Source organism: Zingiber officinale, chromosome 6A (genome assembly GCF_018446385.1).
Source record: "Zingiber officinale cultivar Zhangliang chromosome 6A, Zo_v1.1, whole genome shotgun sequence".
In the NCBI taxonomy this organism is placed as follows: Eukaryota; Viridiplantae; Streptophyta; class Magnoliopsida; order Zingiberales; family Zingiberaceae; genus Zingiber; species Zingiber officinale.
Window position 1 is genome coordinate 74114590 of NC_055997.1, and position 5607 is coordinate 74120196.

General features: G+C 43.3%; 1 non-coding gene across 1 annotated transcript; it reads left to right on the plus strand.

The window, feature by feature from the left end:
• Positions 1–315: 315 nt before the first annotated feature.
• Positions 316–387, plus strand: TRNAG-UCC. The gene has a single exon. It is a non-coding gene; the product is annotated as a tRNA-Gly (tRNA).
• Positions 388–5607: the final 5220 nt, after the last annotated feature.

Below are 5607 nucleotides of genomic sequence, written 5' to 3' on the forward strand. Positions count from 1 at the left end.
ATTTTTAAATTTGTAGAGGATAATTTTAATTCGTGATTAATTAAATTATCTTATTAAGGTAAAATTTGACCTCAATATATTGGTGTTGTTTAAATTCGTTTTTATTTATTTATTTTTGCCCCATCAATTTTTTAAAACAAAATGTGCAACTATGATTTTTTTTTAATTAAGTTTCAAAATATCCGTGGGAATGTAATATATTTGTTAAATAGCAATGAAAGATGTGCATATATTTCCTAATTGAAAAATCTTCTATTTGGATTTATTAATTAAACATTTACTTTTATATGTTCATTGAAACATCCTAACAAGACAGCGTTTGTAGTCCAACGGTTAGGATAATTGCCTTCCAAGCAATAGACCCGGGTTCGACTCCCGGCAAACGCAATTTTGTATTTTTTTCTTGACGACAGAATTCAAATTATAGGTATTGTACATCTAAATAAGCAAACTTTTATCTTTTGTTATTATTATAATTTAACGAATTAGTTTATGAAACGCTGAACTTTAGGAAACAATATGATGAACTATAATAATTTATCTTTTTTAAAGAAAGGTAGATACATTTAAAAAAAAAAAATCAGCCTGTGATCGACTGAGCCATTGGAGCCAGATCCATAATTTATTTATTGTTTGTGGATGGTTTAGTGTTCTTAATCTATTATTAATGTTTTAATTATCCCTTTCCTTTTTAAAGAAAAAACAATGAGTATATATATATAGAGAGAGAGGATTGTTATGCTACGGATCATAATCTTGCGCTCCTTCCCGCCGTCGACTAGCGCCAATTTGGTGGAGTAGAGAGTTTCGCGGGGCACCTGCTCTCGCTAGCTCACCATCGAAAACGACGTGATTGGGTGTGTTGCCCCAAAATGCTCGATGAATCGCCCGCACATGTCGCCCAGCAGCAGTGTGAACTCAGCGTCGGCGACCATGGCGAGGTAGAAGGCCTTGCTCGGCTCGAGCCCGACTCGTAGGCGGCGACAGAGGTATCCTAGTGGAGGCTGATGGCGGAATCGCCAACACTGAAGGACCTCCTGCCCTTCTTTTTCCTCAACAAATGGGCGTGAGGTTTCGAGGGTTAAATTCCAGACTTTACGATGACGGAGAGGAAAGCGCCACCGACTTGGTTGGCGGACCAAACGACTTGGGTGAATAGCTCCTTGCCGGAGGAAAGGACGGTGCGGTAGAAGCAAGTGATGGCTGTTGGAGGATCAAAGGCCGGCTAGAAGGGGGTTGGATAGACGGCGCCCCCAAATCGATCGCTCTCTACGTATTTGTTAGTTGCGCAGCGGAATACAAATAATACAAACACAAATACGAAAGCTAAATACTAATACAAAGAACAAGAAAGAGCAAGCAAACCAACACGCGCCGATTTACGTGATTCGGAGATAAAGCTCCTACTCCACGGCGTGTCCGTAAGGTGGACGATCCCTATCCGTCGGTGGATTAGTCCCCGGCAAACTCCGGCTAGCTCAACCTCCTTGTGGGTGGAGAAACCTCACCACAAACTCACTAAGACCTCTTGGACACAAGGGAAACCTTGAGCACTTTTGTGACTACTAATTAGGCTTTAACCAAGTCTAATTTCGTCGCCTTGGCCGGCCATACCAAGCTCCTTCTTATAGAACTTGGAACAAATCAGAACCTGATTTGCCCGTTACCAATCGACTGGTGCCAGCCCAACGGCTATCTGCTACAGTGCATCAGTCGACTGATCCATCACCAGTTGACTGCTACAGTGCGCTACAGTAACTGCTACAGTGCCGCTACAGTGAAACCCTAAAACTATGATTTTACTCCGAGTACAATCCCTCATGCACTCGTACCCTCACGACTCACTTGACTCTTCTTTTGCAGCCTTGACCTCTTGCCTTCAAGCTTACTTCCTTTGGCTTTCGTCCCTCGGATGCATCTAAGCTCGCGGCTCGTCCCCAATGTCATCCTTCGCGTATGCCTCGAAGTCACTTCCCTCGGCCCTTGTCCTTGCTGCCTTGTCCACGGTCCCTCGGATGCTCCATCCTTCACCGGACCCGAAGCCGTCAACCTAAGTCACATGTGTCACCTGCAGTCCTGCACAACTCAAGTACACATATCAAATAACGAGGGCAATCCTAACTTAAACCCTTTGCCCAAACACCAAAACACATGGTCCCACGGACCATTGGGATTGCACCAACAATCTCCCCCTTTTTGGTGTTTGGCAATATGTTTAAGTTAGGGAAAACAAATAGCAAATAACAATGCTAATAACAAATGGACTTGCGTTGCCAAAGCTACACACTTGGCAACCGCCGAATGGACTTACGATGCCAAGGCTACACACTTGGACTTACACCGCCAAATGGACTTACATTGCCAAGGCTACACACTTGGCAATCGCCGAAACAATGCATTTGAACCTATCCCAAGGCTCCCCCTACACCTAAGCTCCCTATTGAGCTAGGATTTTATCACCAGGCTTGTTAAGAACCTATCACAAGGCTCCCCCTACGCAAAGGCACTAAAGGTTTTCCCAACTAAACCTTAATTCTCCCCCTTTGCCTAACATCCAAAAAGTTCTCCAACAATATCCCAATTGTTAAAAACTTTATCATCCAAACTGACCCTAAACTCATGTATTAATCCCCTATGGAACCCATACATCTAAATAAGTTGACACGGTCAATAACAGTGCTGAAAAACACTTTCAAGCTGATATCAGTCGACTGCCCCAAGTACCAGTCGACTGCCCCCTTCGACGCATCCTTACATAACCATTATGTGGTCGAAATATACTATTACCAGTCGATTGCTGTCGATACCAGTCGACTGCCCTCATCAAAATGAGCTTACAGAACCATTCTGTGCTCAAAAATATTGTTACTAGTCGACTGGTATCTGCACCAGTCGACTGGTACCTTAATTCTGCAAAAATCAGTCTTTTCAGGCCAACTTCAGAAATGCACCAGAAATTCCCTAGGCCTCCAAAAATCTCCAAATTTTGTGGAGAGGTCTATTGTACCCTTGTCTTCTTGGGAAAAATACATTACAAAATGTATCTATCACCAATCCCAATATTGACACAAAATCCAAAACTAGCTAAATGGTTCAATTGAACCTTGACCTAAAGTTCTAGTTTTGGCTTCCTCTTGATGTATTTGCCCATACCAACCCACAATGCATCCCTAGCATTGGTTTATATGGCATCTATACATCCAAAACCAATTATCATGTTATATGACCCTCAAATGTCATATTTCTTGCATGAAACACAAACCATATGTGCCAAATCCCTAGGTTTGAGACTCAAGTCCGTCTTCAAACCATTTGGCACACTTCATGGCTCCTCTAGACTTCCAAGTGGTACCCACCTGAGATCCATTGGCCATGGGTCTCAATTTGACTCTTTGAGCTCCTCCTAGAGCTCTTAACCTTAGCCATCTTCTTAGATGCTTTCTCCATTATGGCTAAACCACAATGGTGCACCTTGGACACATCATCCTCGCCATAATCATATGCAACCCTAGCATATTTCTTCTCATTGGCTTTATATGACTCTCCCTTGCCCTTATCATGTGCCACCCTAGCACATGGTCTCCTTTTGACCTTATAGGGACTATATCGGTATCCCACGCCCGATCTATCATTGTTGGGTCTTTAACTACCCAACACTATATTTAATCCTTTAGATCCAATAGTGAATCTCTTAAGGAATTTCTCCAAATTATCAAGCTTTGACTTCAAAGCTTGATTCTCCCTCTCTAGGTTCCTAACCCTAGAGTCAACATGTCCACCTTGGACATTCCTAGACCTACCCTTTCTAGGCATGTGTCTCCCCTTCTTGGGATTAATGCATTGGGTCTCCTTAGGTCTAACATTTTTAGAGTTATCATGCATAGGTCTCCTAGGGTTATCTCTAGCATTTACCTTATTCCTATCATGATATCTAAATCCAAAATTCTTCATTGCTATATAATGATTATCATTATTTTTCCTAGCATGCATGGGAATATAAGAATTTGAATTACGATTCAAGTTAGGGTATACCTCCCTTACCCTTGAAGCTCCCCCTTGATTTGAGCTCTTCTTCTTCTTCTCCCATTTCTTTAAATGTGCAAGCTTCTTGAGCTCTCCCTTCCTTGGGCATCTTGTGTGGTAGTGTCCCATCTCACCACATGTAAAGCATCTAATGTGCTTCTTCTCCTTCTTCTTCCTACAACTCAAGTTAGATTCTAAAGGAATTGAATTGAGTTTAGGAGTTACCTTTTTCTTACCCAAAGGACACCTACTCTTGTAGTGCCCCTTCTCATTGCACCCGAAGCACATAATGTGGTCCTTTGACTTTGCTTTGGTGGAGGTGCTTGCTATGTTGACTTCCAAGACTTCATCTTCTTCACTTGTCTTGGAATCTTCTTCAATTCTTGAGGATGTAGATGATACCTCATCTTCCTTCTCCTCCTCGGATATTGAGCATGACTCAACTTCCGTTTGCTCCACCTCCTCTTCTTGAGCTACTAAGCCCAACTCCTTGGGCTCCACATCTGATTGGTCCTTCTTCTCCTCTTGGACCATTTCATCACTTTCTTCGGATTTTTCTTCTTCTTCTTGTGTAGGCGAAAATTCCTCCCATGGAAATTTCTTCACTTTGCTCCATAATTCATGGGCATTCTCATATTTACCTACACGACTCACAACATTATTAGGCAATATATCAATTAAAATTGATATTACCTTTGAATTTGCCTCCGATCGTGTGGTTTGCTCCTCCGTCCAATGTCGTGGTCGGAGCTTCTTCCCTTTCTTGTCTTTAGGGACTTCAAATGGTTCTTCCACCACCATCATTGTGTCCCAATCCGTCTCGAAGAAGTTCTTCATCTTCACCATCCAAAAGGTGATGTCCCATAAGCTTCCTCCTTCAAACTTTGGCGGTTCAATTAAGCCTGTCATCTTGTGCTTCCTTGGCGGTTAGTCCAACGGAGAGCGTCCTCGCTCTGATACCACTTGTTGGAGGATCGATGGCCGGCTAGAAGGGGGGTTGGATAGACTGCGCCCCCAAATCGATCGCTCTCTACGTATTTGTTAGTTGCGCAGCGGAATACAAATAATACAAACACAAATACGAAAGCTAAATACTAATACAAAGAACAAGAAAGAGCAAGCAAACCAACACGCGCCGATTTACGTGGTTCGGAGATAAAGCTCCTACTCCACGGCGTGTCCGTAAGGTGGACGATCTCTATCCGTCGGTGGATTAGTCCCCGGCAAACTCCGGCTAGCTCAACCTCCTTGTGGGTGGAGAAACCTCACCACAAACTCACCAAGACCTCTTGGACACAAGGGAAACCTTAAGCACTTTTGTGACTACTAATTAGGCTTTAACCAAGTCTAATTTCGTCGCCTTGGCCGGCCATACCAAGCTCCTTCTTATAGAGCTTGGAACAAATCAGAACCTGATTTGCCCGTTACCAGTCGACTGGTCCATGCACCAGTCGACTGGTGCCAGCCCAACGGCTCTCTCAACGGCTATCTGCTACAGTGCATCAGTCGACTGATCCATCACCAGTCAACTGCTACAGTGCGCTACAGTAACTGCTACAGTGCGCTACAGTAACTGCTACAGTG